This window comes from Mustela lutreola, chromosome 2 (assembly GCF_030435805.1).
Source record: "Mustela lutreola isolate mMusLut2 chromosome 2, mMusLut2.pri, whole genome shotgun sequence".
Lineage (NCBI taxonomy): Eukaryota > Metazoa > Chordata > Mammalia > Carnivora > Mustelidae > Mustela > Mustela lutreola.
The window spans coordinates 156973671-156993252 of record NC_081291.1 but is presented as its reverse complement, the minus strand read 5'-3'; the positions used below and the strand labels follow the sequence as shown (position 1 = coordinate 156993252).

At 46.0% G+C, this 19582-nt stretch overlaps 1 protein-coding gene across 5 annotated transcripts in view; it reads left to right on the top strand.

Annotated features, from left to right (window-relative positions):
• PXYLP1 (2-phosphoxylose phosphatase 1) overlaps window positions 1-19582 on the top strand; it is a 68440-nt gene that overhangs the window by 13962 nt on the left and 34896 nt on the right. For 2 of the 5 annotated variants that reach the window (XM_059163926.1, XM_059163928.1), the window contains exons 2-3: window positions 7380-7502; window positions 10383-10526. The exons of 1 other annotated variant lie outside the window; for it this stretch is intronic. The gene's annotated coding sequence lies outside the window, so the exon portion shown is untranslated. Of the gene's footprint in view, window positions 1-7379; window positions 7503-10382; window positions 10527-12500; window positions 12661-19582 lie in introns of all 5 variants that reach the window. 2 more of the 5 variants (XM_059163927.1, XM_059163929.1) reach the window with 2 other exon arrangements.

The window sequence follows — 19582 nt, the reverse complement described above, 5'->3', positions numbered from 1 at the left end:
TCTGGCGTTCCTTTAAAAATTGTCTCTTTTAGTGATTTCTAAAAATAGCAATAGGTTCAAAATTCTAAAGAGTGTAACAGTAAAAAGTCCCACTTCCAGCCCTGTTTCAAACCACGCGGTCCAGTTTTGTAATATATATTGTTTATAACATAACTGAGCTCAAACTGTAGGTGCTGTATTTGTAAAAAGCTGTAAAAAGCTGCTGTAGCTTGCTTTATTTATTTATTTTTTAAAGGATTTTATTTATTTGACAGAGAAAGAGAGATCGCAAGTAGACAGAAGCAGGCAGGGGGCGTGGGGGTGGGGGAGTGGGAGGGATGCAGGCTTCCTGTGGAGCAGAGAGCCCCAACAGGGGGCTCGATCCCGGGACCCCGAGATTATGACCTGAGTTGAAGGCAGAGGCTCAACCCACTGAGCCACCTAGGCACCCCTATAGCTTGCTTTTTTGACTTAACAACATCACATTTCCTGCTGTCATTATTAATCGTTTTTGTTATTTGTACATAATACATTGTAAAAACAAAGCATTAAATGTATGAGTAAATTTTGAAAAGTCCGCAGTTGAGCTGACCACTGTTAATTTAGAGGCTGTCATGAGCACACAGTGAAGGCGCACACATGAGTCGTGTCTTTTCACAGTGTCCGCTTTATTCAGTGATGAAGGTTAAATCACAAATCGCAGGTTCACGATTCCAGACTCTGTTGCGGGTCCCCGTGTGATTAAACTTGTCTTCCTACACATACACAAGACAGGACAGAAGACACGCCACACAGCGAACAAGCTAACAGAGGGGTGCAGGACGTTGAGGAACCAACCACGATGTCAGTCTGAGGGCGCACGGCTGAGATAAGGCCCAGGGCTGGTCTGGTCAGCCCTTGGCGCTCGCTGCTTCTGATGTCTGAGCAGTGAAGGATCTGGGGTCTGGTTAGAGATCCATCCGCAGAGCCTTCTCAGCAGTTGCCTTTTTTAAGCGGTCAGACATGAAAGGGTTGTGTTTGAAGTCTGACAGTTTGCTGCCCAAATCCTCCCCTTTCTAAAGGGCTTTAATCAGTTTTGGGTCTCTGCAGAACCCCCTCTGGTTCTGTCAGTGATCGGTTCTGGGGTGTCAGCTGACGTAAGTCCCAGGGGTATCTCCGAAACTGTTTGCATAACTGCTTGACATGAGAGACTCCATGTGGCTCTCAATAGAGGCTGTCTCCTTCCAGGCTTTATTCTGTGAGTTTACGTATTCTCTTCAGATTTCCTTGTATATGCTGAGCTGTGTAGATGTCTTACCTACATAGCACATATGCACTGGATCTGTGACACCGCCTCTCACACGCTGTCACATTCATTTTTAACTCGTAGAATCTGGAGATTTGTCCACATCCACAGCTAAGCCTGTCTACCTCTTTCTCTTTCTTCCTCCCTTCCTTTCTTTTTTCTTTCCCTTGTTTGTTTTTTAAGCATTCTAATTTTAAACAATCTTTTATACCCAATATGGGGCTCAAACTCACAACCCTGAGATCAAAATTCGCATGCTCTCCTGACTGACCCGGCCAAGTGTCCCCTCTTCCTTTTTAAAGGCAGAATCATGTTCCATTGTATGAAAAACTATAATTTTCCAACCATTGCCCTATGGGCGAACATTTCGGTTTTCAGACATTTATATTTATTCCTTTTGCCACTTTGCACCCGTGAACGAGCGTTTTTTGAGACTAGAGACCCAGAATACAAATTCCTGGGGTAAAGAGTATTAGTTAATTAATTTTTTTTTTGCCAATCGAAATGGTGAGACATGCCATGTCATTTTTAAATTTGTATTTCTTTCCATCCAGCTTTTCCAAGAATATATATATATATATATATATATGTATACACACACATTTAAATAAAATTTTAGAGTCATTGCATGCATGGCGCTCTGTATCTTTTTTTAGTTTTTCACATTAAGTCACATTAAAATGTTCACATTTTTTTTTCTGGGTCATTGCATTGTCTTTAAAAGCTCAGTTTCAGGAGTTCTATCTTACTGAACTATTGCAGATCACCTGGAGAATTTTTTTTTTTTTTTTTTTTTTAGCATTTTACTTATTTATTTGAGAGAGAGCACGAGTGGGGTGAGGGGTAGAAGAAGAAGCGGACTCCCCGCTGAGCAAGGAGCCCGATATGGGGCAATGCGGGAGACTCGATCCCTGGACTCCAGGATGATGACCTGAGCCAAAAGCAGATGCTTAACCAACTGAGGCACCCAGGTGCGCCCACCTGAAATATTCTTTATCTTCATTTATTTATGTCCTTAAATCTCCACTGACCTGGGGAATGACAAGTAATGGAAAAGAAAGGAAAGCAGAACAACACCTTGTGCAGAGGTCTGTCCAATAAAAGAACCAAATTAAAATCCGAATTAGATGTTTGCTGAGGAGCTCATCCCTTAGGTGTTTGAGGAGGTGCGGAGGTAAATATCAGCGTAGGCTCTTGTTCTGTAGAGACACTGAAGCCTGTATGTTAAATATGAAGAAGCTTCGCCTGCTTCACGTGTTCCATTGTGGAAAGTGCACGGGCTTGTTTGTCGTTGTTTGGAGGGACAGGTTATGATTCCCCCAGAGTTTTCCACAGCGGGGAGAATATCCAGGAGGCAGTGTGGTGTGAAGGACACCGTGTGGAACTGGGAGTCTGGAGAGTTGGCTTCAGGTTCCACCTCTTCCCCAGACTACCCAGTAAACCTGAAGAAAATGTTCAACTTCTTGGTTTCCTGGAGTGTGTGTGGTGAGAATGACCAGGGTTTGAGTGGGTTTGGACAGCTTGGTAGAGGGTGGGCTAGCAGTTAGAGGCCAATTCTAGCGCAATATTAATGAGAAGAGTGAAAATAAGCACCACCTAAAAACAGGAGAGTATCATAAAAAGTAAATATTCGGTTGTTTTTCCCCAGTTCCTGGTACACAGCTCCTAACACCCTGGCAAACTCCAGAGTGTGAAGAACGTCTTTCATATGGTAATACTGTGGGGTGGGGGTAAGTGGCTTCCGGATGGCTGCTGGTTGCCTGAAAGGCCAGAGCACGGTTGGAGGATTGGACGTTCAGCCCCACCCTCTGACTTCCAGGGAGGGGAGAGAGGCCAGAGGTTGAAATCAGTCAACAAGGGTCACTTGTGACTCAGTCTGGAACCTTAAAAAAAAGGGGGGGGGCTCTGAACAACAGGGGTTCAGGTTCAGAGGGCTTTCAGACTGGCAGCATGTCAGGGTGCTAGGAAGGCAGCATGCCTGGAGAGAGCATGGAAACCCTATGCCCTTGCCCGATGCATTCCTTCCATTGGGCTGTTCCTGAGTTTTAGCCTTTATAATAAATCTACAGTAACAGCAAGTAAAGTGTTTTCCAGTTTTGTGAGCTGTTGGAGCAAATTATCAAAGCAGAAAGGGGTACACGTTTTTCGAGGAACACCTCCCTCCCCGTCTTTGTAACCAGGTCTGACAAAAGTGGGTAATTTGGGGACCTGGTGCTGGTAACTGACAACTCAAGTAGGGGCAGTCTTTGGGACTGAGCCCTTATGCCCGTGTAGTCTGATACTAACTCAGAGTAGTCAGTGCTGGAATTGAATTGAATTGTAGGACACCCAGCTGGTGTCCACAGAGTTGAAAAATTGGTTGGCTTGAGGAAAAAACACTACACTTTTGGTGTCAGAAGTCTTGTGAATAAAAACAGCTGAGCTGTACGCTACCAGTCTTCAGAAATGTTCTGATACCTAGTCAGCCAGCTCTGGGCCAGGCTTTGTCCAGCACTAGAGACAGGCTTGTGAACAGACCCCGTTGCTTACAGTCAGTCACAGGAGACAGCCAGAATTTCAGCACGATTATTTGATTATGTAAGGATAGCCCTAAGACGTGTCATGAAGGAGGACAGGGTGACTTGAAAGTGTCAGACAGGAGTCTGACACTAGACGGGAGTTCAAGGGCAGCTCCCTGAGAAAAGGATCTTGGAGCTGGGATCGGAGGGCCAGTCATGAGTTAGCTAGGTGGGAAAGGTAGAGGTGGTGTAGGAAAGAACATTAGAGTTCAAAGCCAATGGCCATGAAAGAATTCTTGAGATGTCTTTGGTGCAAAAAGGTGATTTTATTAAAGCTTAGGGACAGGACATGTGGCAGAAAGAGCAGCACTGGGGACATGAGGAATGGCCCATTATATACTTTCAAGTTTGGAGGGGTTTAGGGATAGCATCAATCTCAAAGGACTTTGGAGGCAAGGTTTCCAGGACCTTAGGAGGTCATATACTTGGGGTGTGGTTGCCAACATGTATCTTGGGGAATAGAGATGAAGATTCCGAAAGAATTTTTATATGTTAAAGTGGGCTTACAGAATCCTGGGGCAGTGTGGGGAGAGGAAAGATGGTGGGTTAGGATTGCCTGTTGCCCTTAGCAAAGTGTCAGCATCAAGGCAGTTGAGTCCCTAGAAGAATGTCATTCTGCCTGTTTCAAGGACTTGTCAGTGGGCTGTAAGTAGTAAGGAAATTTAATAATTTTTCTTCTGCCTCTGTTTCCCCTGGGACAGAAGAGAGATGGCAACGTGCCTGCTGGGGAAGTCAGAAAGGATGAGTTGCTGGTGGGTGTGGTGAGCCTCTCCCTATTCATTCATGCATTCATCTGTCCGTTCATTCAGTCATCCAACAAACCTTGACTGATCACCTGGTCTGGGCCAAGTACTGTTCTTGGTACTGAGAACAGAAGAGTTAGGAGCAAGACTGACAAAGTCTCAAGCTTTCACTACTGCTGTGTAACAAGTCATTCCCGAACTTGGTGACTTAAAACCACCGTCATTTTACTGTTATCCTTGTGATCTGGAGGTGGACAGGGCCTACTCTTATTTATCACTTGGGTCCCACACAGTTATTCAGGCACTGGCCAGTCTGGAATCACCCAAATGTTCCCTCATTCACATGTCTGAAGCCTGGGCTGGGAAGCCTCGGACAGTTGGAGCTGCTTGGGCATCCCTGTCTCTGGGTGGCCTCTCATGCGGGATTTCTAGTGTGATCACTTCAGGGCTCCAAAGCAAGAGACCTAAGAAAGACCAAGCCAGGTAGAATCTCATGGTCTCTGAGGTCACACAGCATCATTTCTGTCCCATTATATTAAGGTAGTCCTGAGGCCTACTCAGGGGACCCAGAACCCCCTCTTGATGGGAGATGGGACAGAAGATTTGTAGATATGCTCTAGAACCACTACACCCTCATGCTCGGCTCTCCCTAGCTTTTCACACTTGGCTTTTTTTTTTTTTAAGATGTATTTATTTAGGGGTGCCTGGGTGGCTCAGTGGGTTAAAGCCTCCGCCTTTGGCTCAGGTCATGATCCCAGGGTCCTGGGATCGAACCCCACATCGGGCTCTCTGCTCAGCAGGAAGCCTGCTTCCCCCATCCCTCTCTGCCTGCTTCTCTGCCTGCTTGTGATCTCTGTCTGTCAAATAAATAAATAAAAAAAATCTTAAAAAATACATTTATTTATTTGAAAGAGAGAGAGAGAAAGTACACACACACACACACACACACACACACACACACGTGAGGAGGGGGAGAGAGAGTGAATCTTCAAGCAGACTCCATGCTGAATAGGGAGTCTGACACAGGGCTTGATCTCACAACCCTGAGATCATGACCAAGCCGAGACCAAGAGTCAGACACTTAACCAGTGGGTCACCCAGACGGCCTTCATCCTTTAAACTTTAAACTTTACCTGGCTTTAAACTTATCTGCGTGCCTGAGCTCACCAGAGTCCTCCAGAAGAGATAGTCTTATGGCTTGCGTCCTAGCTCCAGCATGCCCCTTGGGGGTCCCACCTTCCTCCCCTGCCCCAAATAGCTCCAGAAAGGTATAGTTTTCTAATTATCTCTGGCTCCTTCTTGCGGGGAGGGGTGTTGGAGCCCCTCATGGATTGGCACTCCAAGCATTTGCCAAGCTGACTTTCCTCCTAATTGGGTAATTGGAGGACATATGTGGACACAGACACTAGGGCCCCCAGAGCAAGGTACTTTTGTGGGGCTAAGAGATGGCTAGGATGACTGGAGGGCTATGTGTGGGGCTGAGGTACACCTGGACTAACACTGGGGCCTTGGAGGCCATGGGCAGGGTTTGGTCAGCCTCCTAAGGGCATTAGAGGAAACTGCTAAAGACCCAAAGTTTTGATCATCACCTGCTAGGGAGATTATAGAAGACACTATGATCTCACTTATATGTGGAATCTTAAAATAAAAAAAAAAATGAGATCATAGATATGGAGAAACAGATAAATGGTTGCCAGGTGGGGATGGGCAAAAAGGGTGAAGGGGGTGAAAAGGTACAAACTTATGGTTATAAAATCATTAAGTCATGGAGATGCTTAGAGTGGGTCTTAAAAGTTCTCATATAAGAAAATAATTGTAACTATGTGTGATGGTGAATGTTAACTATGGTGAGGAACGTTAACTAGACTTATTGTGGTGATCCTTTTGTAATATGTACAAATACCAAATCATTCCATCTTGTGTCTGAAACTAATATAATGTTATATGGAAATTATACCTCAGTGAAAAGACAAGGACAGACCTCTGGGAAGAACAAGATTTTGCACCGTGTTTTTAAAGTAACCAGTTAGAATGATTTCTTTTGCTTATAGAAGACTTTCAGGTGTGTTGCTAATTTCAGAAGAGGAAGCATCAGTCTTTTTTTTTTTTTTTTTTTTTTAAAGATTTTTATTTATTTATTTGATAGACAGAGAGAGATCACAAGTAGGCAGAGAGGCAGGCAGAGAGAGAGGGGGAAGCAGGCTCCTTGCCAAGCAGAGAGCCCGATGTGGGACTTGATCCCAGGACCCTGAGATCATGACCTGAGCTGAAGGCAGAGGCTTAAACCACTGAGCCACCCAGGCGCCCCTGAGGAAGCATCAGTCTTAATCTGGTTAAGCACGTTATAATAAGGTCAGTGATTCGGCGGTCTGGGGTTAGTTATCACAGAGTTGGTGGGCAGAGCCGATCTTCTGTAGCCAACAGGGCCCACAACACTGTCAGTGGAACCACCGTCTGCAGCAAACGTTCCTACCATTATGACGTCCAGCAACACTCAACTGATAGTGCGACAGTCACCGATGAATAGTGGCCAGTGGATAACCTTGGAAGATGACTATTATAGGATAGCTCTTTGCTCTTTTTAGTAGACACACTCAGAATCTCAAGTTAGAAACTCAATTTTATGAGGACAATACAGAATAAGTATTCATTCATTTAGCTTAAGTTTGTGGAAACTGATGTGTAAACAAAGACTGTGGCCACCTCAGTGCCTGGCATTCTCAGAAGCACGGGTGTGAACAGCTTCTTCCCCCACGTTTCTCATTAAGTACCACTGACCTCGTTTTTTTGTTTTGTTTTTGTTTTTGTTTTAAGAATGCCTAGTGGTTTACAGGTAAGCATGACCCCCTCTGGAAGACTTGAAAGGGCCTACCATCTACCAAGTGACATCTTTGTTTCAAGGTCTCTGCCTCTCTCAGCTTCAAGTTAGGTTTCAAGGTAAGTACCATATTCCCAATGACAGAGTGATTTAAAGATGCAAATAACCAGAACTCTCCTGAAAATGTTGCTTGGTAATAAGTTTATGGGGCTAGCCCCAATCTGTGCATGTGAGTATTCCTAGAAAACTCTTGCTCCAAAGCAAAAAGAAATTAAGCATTTTTTGAGCTATTATGACTTGGTGTTTTATATATATTATTTTGCTTAGTACTTATCAAAAGCCTGTATATACAGAGAAGTATTAGGATTTATGTTAAGCTGCTGTAGCAAATTCCTAAATTGCAATGGCTTGGCACAATGGATTATTTTTCCTATGTAAAAGCAGTCCAACTTGGCTCCAAGACAGTGGTATTGAGGTGGGGGTCCATGAGGTGGGACCTCTGCTCCATATAGAGATTTGGGGACCCAGGCTGCTGGAAACTCAGTCTTCTGTGGTATGCTGCTTCCACATGGGCTTTTTTTCCCCTTTGGATTATTTTATTAACACTGCACATTTTTGTTTCCTCGACATCAAGTTATATCCCATTTTCTTTGCTTTCCAGTTTTATTGAGATATAATTGACATAGAGCACTGTACTAAGGCGTGCAACGTAAAGATTTGGTATATGTCTGTATTGTGAAATGATCACCACAAGTTTGGTTAACATCCATCTCCTTACACGCTTACAATATTTTTTCTTGTGATGAAAACTTTCAAGATTTCCTTCCTTTTTTTTTTTTTTTTTTAAGATTTTACGTATCTATTTTGACACAGAAAGAGAGAGAGCTTATAACAAACAAGCAAAGGGGAGCAACAGAGAGAGAGGGAGAAGCAGACTGCAAATATAGAGGCAGTGTTACTTCTTGCCTTCTCATTTGAATATCATTCATTTCATTATCTTACCTAATTGCTGTGGGTAGGGTTTCTAGTACTATATTGAATAAAAGTGAAAGTGGGCATCCTTGTCTAAGAGGAAAAGCTCTCAGCTTCTCACCGTTGTGTATGATGAATACCATTGACTTTGAGGCATATATTTAATTATGGCTTTAATCTAAGCTGAATCAAAGTTTTGGAGCTTAGAACAGTGTTAGTCCCTGCTTTACTAGAAAGGAGTTTGGACTAATAGCAATTCAGATTCCTTCCCAATCTAAATGTCTGATTCTGTGTGACAGTGCTCTTAGCTCTGTTTTTGTAGAGTTTGCAATTGCAAGTGAGTTTGCACTTTGCAAAATGCAAGTGCAAAGGAACATCCCCCACCACCAAAAAAAAAGTTTTGAGAGCTTGAACCAGAGACTCCTTGGATTTCAGGTACATGGAGCATCGCCAGCAAGTAACTACCCACCTTGACCATCTCCTTGAGCAGGAGGGCTCATTCTGTACTGACACGGAGGCTGCCACCCTCCCACTGAACCATCCAGAAATTTTCTTAAACATATTTTAAGGGCATGGAGTTCTTGCCTTGGGCGCTGGCAGTGATGGTCCACAGGGGACCTGAAACTCTGTGCCTCATCATGAGGGAGTCATGGGATGAGCTGGCATTGAACACCGGGTATGATCAAAGCTTTGTAGGCAAGTGTGCTTCAAGCCAGGAAAGGGCCTCGTTGGGCAAAACACCTTGATTTGTAGCATGCATCAGTGCCCCCATTCACGTGTCTATCCAGAACAAAACCCTGTTTCTGTGTAGTATTGTTAACCTGGAAAACACAGTTTTCAGAAAGCGAAGGGGGCTGTGGCAAACTGCACTGTCAGGGGGCCTGATTCACATTGCTGGGATTTGCAGACCCTCCGAAGCTCACCTTATTTTTTGTCTATAAAATTTGGCTTTTACCATGCAAACCTTTATTGTACATATGTATTTCTCATTTTACAGCCCTGCACGTTGAATGTTTTATGCTTTCCTTGACACCGTAACAAACGTTTAAAGGAAGTTTTTTTTTTTTTCAAAGATTTTATTTTTTGATGCACAGAGAGAGAGAGAGAGAGCATATAGCAGGGGGAGCAGCAGGCAGAGGGAGAAGGAGAAACAGGCCCACCAAGTAGGGAGCCCGATGTGGGGCGCAATCCCAGGACCCTGGGGTGCCTGGGTGGCTCAGTGGGTTAAGCCGCTGCCTTTGGCTCAGGTCATGATCTCAGGGTCCTGGGATCAAGTCCTGCATCGGGTTCTCTGCTCAGCAGGGAGCCTGCTTCCCTCTCTCTCTCTCTGCCTGCCTCTCTGCCTCCTTGTGATCTCTGCCTGTCAAATAAATAAATAAATAAAATCTTTAAAAAAAAGTCCCAGGACCCTGGAATCATGAGCTGAACTGAAGGCAGACACTTAATGACTGAGCCACCCAGGTGTCCTTCAAATAAAATATTTTAAAAAAGGAAATGTATCTGGCTTTTGTTTGTTTGTTTTATAAAGATTTTGTTTATTTATTAGAATGAGCAGGGGGAGGGGCAGAGAGAGGGAAGCAGACTCCTCCACTGAGCAGAGAGCCTGATGAGGGGCTCAGTCCCAGAACCGTGGGATCATGACCTGAGCCAAAGGCAGGGGCTTAACTTACGGAGCCACCCAGGCACCCCTGTAACAGACTTTTTATTGACACAGTTTGCTTGCAAAATAAATAAATCAGGTATATTTGGGGGCGCCTGCGTGGCTCAGTGAGTTAAAGCCTCTGCCTTTGGCTCAGGTCATAATCCCCGGGTCCTGGGATCGAGCCCTGCATCAGGCTCTGTGCTCATCGGGGAGCCTGCCTCTCTTCCGATCTCTGTCTGCCTTCCTCTCTGCCTACTTGTGATCTCTGTCTATCAAATAAATAAATAAAATCTTAAAAAAAAAAAAAAGAATCAGCTGTATTTTTTAAGTGGCTTTGTGATGAGTAAATCTTGCCAACTGCATGTTCTCCCTTTTCTTTGTTGAGGTACTTAAAGCTGTTCTTGACATTCTGAGTCAGAATAAGCCAATTTCAGATGTCGCTACTGCTGCAACTTTAAGAAGGAGCAAAGTGGTGAAGCTGGATGCAACCCAGGCCTCTCCCACAGTGTCGGAAAGAGACCACTAAGAAGTACGTAAGATTGGAGATCCTGGCTTGACAAATTAGTTATTTCCGTTTTTTCCGGTCCTGAGAAGTGATCAGACCCCTTGACAAGTTTATCCTTTGTAGAGCTAGGGAAAAAACCTCAAAGGAGAGAGTGGCAGGAAAGTAGAGTTCAGAAGTGGGAGGGTGGGGTCTTTAATATTTCAGGGATAAAAAGTACTAAATCTGTAGATTATCTGCCTAGATCCTTTCTGGAAAGAAATGGTAGGTAAATAATTCATGTTGCATATTTAAATACATAAAATATGGAACAAACGGTCTTGTTGGTAGGACACATGCCTCGTGAGGGTGCCTCTCTGCTGTTTGTCACTGTGGAATTCTACCTGAGTGAACCAACACTGGTGTTTCTTAAACATAGAATTAGGACTGTATGTGCTTTGATTGCTAGATCTGAAAAGTGCTGGTACTGTCATTATTTTTTAGAATAATCGTGTGTGTTGTCAAATCTCCAGTTGTGGGTTCTTGCAGACACCCACTCACTCCCTTGTTTGTAACATAACTCTGATTCTGTGCAGGCCTCCACCGTCTCCCTTCCTCCATGGACCTCTGCCAGGAAGGAGGTGATACCCAGTTGGTTTCACTCCATCGTGGTGGTCCATTCCCAGTGCCCGTGATGAGCTTGCGCATAGGCTCGTGACACCGTCCTGCCAGTTAGCCGTTAGGGGAGGTCTGCTGGAGGGTTTCTGGGAAGGCCTTCCTTGCTGCCAGCAAGCATGTGCAGGATTGTCCCTTTCCCATCTGCAGATTGCCCAAGGTGACGTGATGCCCAAGAACATGGCCACCATCTTAAATCCCTGAGGGGAAGTCATCCTAGGGATGGGACAAGGACAGGATGGCAGAGACCAGAGATGGAAGGGTGCTGGCTTCCTGATGATGCTTCTGGGGCCCTGAATTAACTAACCTTGGAGCCGCCCTTCCTCACACTCTGACTCCTCATATGAGAATATGACTGAGTCTCTTTTTGTGTTCAAGAGGGTTTCTGTTACCTGCAGCCAAGCCATCTTCACAGATAAATAAATAGTTTAAGATAAAAGAAAAAATAAAGCTCAAAAAGAACTTAGGTTATCACAACCGTGACTAATCTCTATCATATCTAAGGTGACATTTTAGAGTATGTGATGAGATTTTCCTGCCTAGTGCAGTTTGTCATGAATTGGTTTATGTTTATTCATCATTGCCTACAGAGGCAGCCGCCATGAAGAGGACTGATGTCATCTAGTGCTCCTGGCAGGTTCTAGTTAGGATATGGGTTTGACTTCTTTAACAGAAGTGAAATAACAATGATTTTTTTTTTTAAGATTTTATTTATTTGTCAGAGAGAGAGAGAGGGAGAGAGAGCGAGCACAGGCAGACAGAGTGGCAGGCAGAGGCAGAGGGAGAAGCAGGCTCCCTGCTGAGCAAGGAGCCCGATGTGGGACTCGATCCCAGGACACTGGGATCATGACCTGAGCCGAAGGCAGCTGCTTAACCAACTGAGCCGCCCAGGCGCCCCGAAATAACAATGATTTTAAAAGGTTGTGAGATTGTTTTTTCTCTCCCAAAACAGTTTGGGCTGGTAGACAGTCAAGGAAATGGGTAGTCTGCCCCATGAGGCCATCCAGGGTTCTTCTCTGATATGCACTAGGATGTTGTCTCCATGGGTGTCAAGAAAGCTGGCTTAGCTCCCCACCAGCGATTTAGAGCATGGGAAACGGCAAAGGAGGAAGGTCAGAATGAGATGGGGCAGACAGCCTCCTTTTGACCCAGAATTGCTTCTAATACTTTCAGTTGGCCCAGATTTGATCATATGGCAACTGCTGGTTGCAAGGGACTCTGGAGAATATCCTCTCTAGCTGGGTGGCCGTGTATCCAGCTAAAACCTAGAGGATTCCCTTAGGAAGAAAAAAGAGCAAATAGACACGGGGAGACAGAGATATCTGCCACATGGTGTGTCCTCTGCAGGAGAGAGGCAGCACGGGACAAGGAGAACAGGCTGGGTGCCTCTCTGATTGTGAAGCAAGGATTTGAGTCACAAGAGCCAGTCTCCTGGAGCAGCCTGGAGCCTTTGCCAGTTCTCACCTGCTCTGGCCTCTCTTCTGGTCAATCAGAAGACTTGAATCAGGTGATATTTAAAACCTCTCCCAACTCTGACCTTCTCTGGCAGGGTTCCACAGGCATGCTGCTTCTCGAGTGGGGGCAGAGATGAAGGGGAAGCAGTACCTCATATGTGGGTCGTGAGTATTAAAACCATGAGAGAAGTCACTGCTGACTTGGCTTTTAGAAGCCAGGTACTGTGCTGGGTCCCGTACACCTGCTAACCTCACTAACCCTAACCCAACATGTGACATGGAGCCTGTGGTTGTTCCCATTTCATAGATGGGGAAACTGTGGCTCCTTAAGGGTTTAAGAAAGGCTTGAGCCCCAGCCAACGGATCCCTGAGCCCACATGCTTAACTGCGTGTTGTGGGAAGGGCTGGGACATGACGTGGGATTTGTGGGGTATGGCCTGATCATAGTGAACCGTGCAAGAAGGGTCAAAGAGCTTTGGGCTTGATGCTAGCCTTTATCCAGGGCCAGTTTGGGGATCGATCTGTAGCATTGGATGGCCCCCCACACCATTACCCCAGAGCCAGGAAATGGCTACTGCCACTTCTGTCACATCGAGGCAGGACATTGTCATGGGTTACATCACCTTTTCACTACCCCAGGGGAGAAGACAGGCTGTTCTTTAGGAAAGAGTACCCTGGTGAGAAAGGAGCCCTGGGACGGTCAGCCGTGGGGCAATGTACGGAATGTTCAATGGGAGACACACCAGGTACTCTATTGACATCCTTTCAGCTGTTGCCCCTGTGCAAGGAGCACAGAGGCCTCTGGCCTGCTCCTGTCCTCCCAAAAGAGGCTGGGGCTGGGAAGACACAGAACACTTGCTCTAGAAAATGAGGGTCATTTTCAGGAAGTCAGCCTGTCCCTTAAGCTGGCACTGATTGGTGGCAGAAATCCTGGGATGACATCCTCCTGCTCCAACTTGGAAGTCAGTGGCTCTGTGCCCAGAGGGGGCTCCAGGGAGGGAGTAGGCATCAGTGCATGTATTTTCTGGTGCGCTTGGTGATAGGCCTCCTTGGGGTCATCAGGGAGGTTGGCCTGGGCAGAGGGAGTGAGACCCTTGCCCCTGGGTAGCTAGCTTTTCCCCGGGCACAGCAGCCCACTTCTCTTCTGTGACTCCTGACACAAACAAGGCCCCCCCACCTTCCTCATTACCCCTCAGCAGTCAATATAGTCTCACTTGGTGCTGTCTCTTTGGTTCATTCTGTTTTCCTAAAATGCAATTATAAATACACCAGCTCCAATCTGCTCTTCAAGGCTGAGCTCTAGCTGAGCCTCTTCAAGAGAGCTATCCTCTCTCTCTGGGCCTAGGTGTGTCTCCTCCCCATCCCACTCCTGCTTGTGCCTCATGGCACTGCTTTCATGTGGTGTAATGGTCCTTTCACTCGTGGTCCCACTGACCAGACTGTGAGCGTCCTTTTTTAATTTTTTTTTAACTTTTACTTTCAAACATTCATGAGAGCAGAGAGGATCATACAAGACATCCTCAAGAATCCATCAACCAGTTGTCAGTTTTGCCAGCAGTTGTCAGCCTTTTGCTACTCTCAATTAATTAATTCCCCTTCCTGCCCCCGCTGCTGAATATTTTATAGCATTTTCTAGATCTTGTGTCATTCTCCCATATATACTTTTGAACATTTCAGCTGTGAGCTTCAAGATGGCGGAACTGCATCCTGAATCCTGTGTTCTGTGCGCGCTCAGTGTGGATGATGCCCGACACATACTGATCTTAAGAAAAGAAATAATGTTTTTTCTTTAATTTTATTTATTTATTTGACAGAGATCACAAGTAGGCAGAGAGGCAGGCAGAGAGAGAGAGAGGAGGAAGCAGGCTCCCTGCTGAGCAGAAAGCCTGATGCGGGGCTCGATCCCAGGACCCTAAAATTATGACCTGAGCCGAAGGCAGAGGCTTAACCCACTGAGCCACCCAGGTGCCCCAGAAATAATGTTGTTAGAATCTACTGACTGACTAGGGCTGTGAATTGGTTTCAGCCTTTAGAAGTGAGCATGCGTCCTAGCTGGAATTTGAGTAACTGGAATGTGTGTAACTGCTAGGAACCCACAGCCTTCTTAGTGTCTGCCCTGCTGCCTGGGGGTTTCTAGGAGGTTCTGAAATCTGTCCATCAGTCCTCAGACTTTTAAGGTTGGTTTATTTTGAGACAAGCATCTTTGATTTTGCAATTAAACTCTACGTTGAGGTGACATTGGATAGAGAGGACTGTAAAAAAGCTACGTTGTAGCTTTTACCTTTGCTTAGTTCATATTTAGTTCACAATTATAGCCTTGGGGTTTTTAAAAAAATTATAATAACATATTTACTTAGGCCAAGGTGATTAAGACCCAAAAAATCAAAGTATAGAATACATCTTAAGTGTTTTCTTTAATAACATCTTTCTATTCCTGGTAATGGCATTTTAACTACACAAGTAAGAGATAATTAAATACATATTTTTCTTCCAAGCAGTTGTGGTCACGTTTAGAACCCTAAATTCTATACACTTTGAAGGAGACCCTGAGACTAGAGTCATTGGACATGGCATTTCCCACTCTTATGAGGTAAAAATCAGGCCAGGCCTTGGGCTTTTGGAAATCTTTGGGGGTAGAATGTCGTTTGTAAAAATGCCTTTAACATGTTCCCTTTTCCTCTTAATTCAGAAATGATACTTACCATAATGGGAAGAACCTATCAACTAGTCCTTTATCAAAATTGTATTCTTAAATATTTCCTTTCACCACTCAAATCTACTGTAAAGTTAAAGTTGGCTGGGTTTTCTGTTTGTTTTATTTTTTACTGTTTCATCAGGAATTCAGAGTAATAATTCTATTTCTGGATTTAAGATATTTTTACTGTGTGGGTTTAGCTCTGGAACTAAGGCTGTGCCCAGTAGACATCTGATGAGTACCAGTTCAGCCTGGAACATAAAACAGTTGTTTCTACAGTTGTATTATAGGAGTTGGATTGGGTTGTGATGCCATATTGTGTCTAGAGCACCTTTTCTTTGGAAGGTGGTGGACCTTGAGAGATGTCAGAGGACAAGGAGATGTGAGTGCCATGCTGAAGTAGGCCATAGTCCCAGCCTCTCATCCAGTGGCTGTTGCAGTGACTTCCCACACACATCATTTTCTGGGCTGTGAGGGAGGAGGCTCTGGGGCTTCTGCTGTGGACCCAGAGACCTTGAGTCTCTGGCTGTCACTTGGCATGACTTGGACAAGTGTGATAGAGTGTCTGGAGGAGCGTACGCACAGAGCCCCCATGGAAGGAAGTTGCGGGACGATCCCTGGAGGGAACCCACAACTACATGACTTCTTGAATGCTGCACGAGAATGGACTCTGTGGAGACTAGGCCAGAGCTCGGGCCATAGAGACAGAGCCCATTGGCTGGTAATCCTCGTTTTCTTAGGATGGGGCCTGACAGAAGCTGACACAGATGTTCCAGGCTGGAAAAACCTGTCATGGTGGCTGGGGCCACCACAGATGAGTCAGCCAAGGGAAGACTTGCCATGCTGGGGGAGGCAGGAACGAGGCTGCAAACGTGGCTTCCTGCCCCAACGGCTGGGGCTGGTGAGTAGAAACATGGCCAGTGGCCAGGATTTGGAAGAGGAATCAAAACGTGGGGAAGAAGCAGTAGCCTGGGGGAAAGGGCAAGTCTTTGTGTTTAGATGATGGTGCAGGGATCTGTATGATTCCTCCAGAGCTGGGCAAGCACAGTGCATGCCTGCTGCCTCTGTGGTTTTCTCCCCGGCCTTCCTGCTCTCTCATACGCTGCTTCCCACTCTCGTTTAAAGATCGAGAGATCGAGACCCTGGGCTCAGACAAATGAAGTTAGTTAGTTGTCAGAGGGGCACACAGAAACTAAGCAGCAGAGCAGGGAGCTGGCCCAGATCTGTCGGCCTCTGGAGCTGCCTCTTTGTCACCATGTCAGGGCTCCTCTCCATCTCTCGCAGTGAGGAGGTGTCTCTGCTGAAGACTTCTTTTCTCTGACAGGTGCACCCCACGTCCCACCGTGGGACCTACTCTTGGGCGCTCACACACACCCATTGGGATCCTAGCTCCAGCTGCAAACACAAATGTCTTCAAATCCATGTGTATTTTAAATACCATGTTTATTTAGCCATTAAGAAAAAAAATGTAAGAACAAAGCATGACCTTTCTTTCCAAGTTTTCTAGGAAAATAGGCTCCAGAAGAAAGCATGTGTATGTGTTTCATGGGGCCTGAGGTCACCACCCACTCCAGGCTGTGAGCGCAGCTCCAGGGCTGTGATCACACCAGGTCCGTCCCTAGCACAAGTGGAAATAATGAGACTCTGACCACATCCCTGCCATTTGGTGTTTGGTGGTACCAAAGCAGGGCCAGAAAGTGGAGGGTGCAGAAATCCTGAGAGTATTAAGGGGAAAAGGTTGGGTGTTCCCAGACTGAAGCCCGTGTCAGATGAAAAACTACAGATGTGTAGAGATGTCAGTAGCCCAAAAACTAGAAGCAGTCAGGCAGGCACACGGTCCCCGCCATCTGGTTAACCCAACACATCCCCAGTATTTTAAATCTGGAGCTAAATATAGCTCTTTTCCAAAAAAGCACTCAGCTTATTAAGGAACGTAGAAAAGTAGAGCTTTGCCTCTGCTTTCTGCACAGGGTGGTATGGAGCTCCAGACCCTGACTTAGGAATTCCTAGTAAAGATGTAAGCCACTTCCACTTTGTTATATCAGTTAGCTTTCATTTTGTAGCAAGCTTCTAAAACTTACTGGCTTAAAACAGCAACCATTACACTTGCTTGTGATCTGTGGGTTGGCCACATAGTTCTTCTAAGTCTTGGCTGACTTTCCTGGTCCCCATCTGCTGGTGGCGTGGCCGGGCTGGAACGGTCTGGGATGGCCTTGCTCACACGTGTGGTGATGGGCAGACTGGCTAACGAGAGCCTCAGCAGGGGCTCCTTGCTTTGGCTCCGTGTGGTCTCCCATCCTTCGCCAGCTAGCTTGAGTGTCTTCCCATGGTGGTCTCAGTGTTCCAGAAGCAGCAAAGGAGGACAGGCCCCAATGCATAAGTATTTTTCAAGCCTCTGCTCAGCTACTGTTGTCCCCATAAGACAAAAAGTCAATACCTTGTCCAAACTTAGAGTCCATGTGGGAGGAAACTACACAGGCTCTGGATACAGAAAGACTACAGATCCGCCATGCTATAAGCCTGAAGTCTAACTCAGTAAGTAGTAGTTGTTTCCACCCCCACAGAAGACGACCCTGAACAGTCTTGTGGTTCATCCTTGTATAAAAAGGCAGTGTCGGCTAAAACCATAGGCAGAGAACATGGTCGTTGTTCTGGTGGTCTCACCTGCCAGTAAGTGTGGTGGAAAATCCCCCAAGAGGCCGGAGGCAGGAAGCAGTTGAAGAGCCAGACGAGAAGAAAGATCGTCACCTCCCAAACCCAAACACAGAGCAACCAAGTGGCAGGTCTGGTCTCTGACATACTGAAGCAAAAGACACCACTGGGCTTAGAAGTCAGAGGTGGGTGACTTCCCAGAGGCAGCAAGATTGTTTCCCACGCTCTGAGGGGGACAGAGGCTGAAGACAGCACTTGAGCTGGAGAGGGAGAGGTGAGCAATAACATGTCAATCTTCAGTATTTGCCTACCTGGAGAAACCTACAAACAGGTGAAGAAACTCTTCCTGTCTCCCAGGAGGAGGGAAGAAGTGGCAAAAAGAACTGAGAGAAGATGAGGAGGAAATAATGCTAGTAACAACTGTTGTCTTTTGAATATCTGTCGTATGCTAGGGATGGTACTTAGACTTTTAGTCCTCACAGCCTCCTGCGGTGACTAGCTCCAATTTACAGATGAGGAAACTGAGTCTCAGCGAGGTTAAGGAACTGGACCTATGTCACTGAGCTCAATGTTCTGGCCCAGGCCTGTCTGCTTCCATAGGGCTGCTCCTGTCTTTTCCCCACCATGCTGCTGATGTGGTCCGCAAGAAAGCATCTTCAGGTAGCAAGGACTGCAGAGCCCTCCTAACAGGAGAGTTCTCAAAGACCCAAAAGGCCATCTCCCAGGTAGGAACACTGAAAAATGTTCATGATAAAGGAAAAGATGGCAGCCTCAGATGGTGGCATGGTGACAGAAAGGTGAGGAGGGCATAAAGAAAAAACCCAGCACCTTTTTTCGTCTGGAGTACAGAGATACCCCAAAGGAGGGTCACCTGGGTGGCTCAGTTGGTTAAGCATCTGCCTTCAGCTGAGGGCATGATCCCAGGGTCCTGGATCGAGCCCAGTGTCAGGCTCTTTGCTCAGCAGGGAGCCTACTTCTCCCTCTCCTTTGCCACTCTTCCTGCTTGTGCTTTCTCTCTCTGTCAAATAAATAAAATTTTTAAGAAAGAGAGAGAGATACCCCAAAGGAGACATATCCACTGAACCCCCTCCCCATTCTGTGATCCAGTCTCTACCTACACACCCCACTCAGTAAGGAGGTCATTGATAAAGTAGAATAAATTCAATCAAGAATGACCTAGGTAATGAGAGGCTTCTGAAACCCAAAGGCTATCTAGTGAGGAGCTGTCAGCCATCTTCTAGTACCTAAGAAACTGGCACATGCCAATAACTAACTTGTTCTTTGTTGATCCACAACTTGGAGCTAGAGTCAGCGTGCAGACCTGTCGGGGAGACACCACCACAACATGGAAAAACCAACTGTAGAGGCACAGAGATCTTGTTTTGTATCTTGTCACCATGACTTCGTAACCTGTGCTCTTGAGTTTTGGTTTTCTGCCTGCATATTAGAGATGCACATGTCTGCCCTGCAGAGCGTGAAAGAGGTTGTGTCAAGGACCCCGCATGGGGGCTGGTTTACACTGCGCTCTATGAATGGAAGCCTTGGGAATGATGGTTTTGAGCAGTTAGAAGTTCCTGTTCCCTGGAGAAGCAGAGCAAAACTAGAAAGCTGCCAAGAGGAGGTGCGGG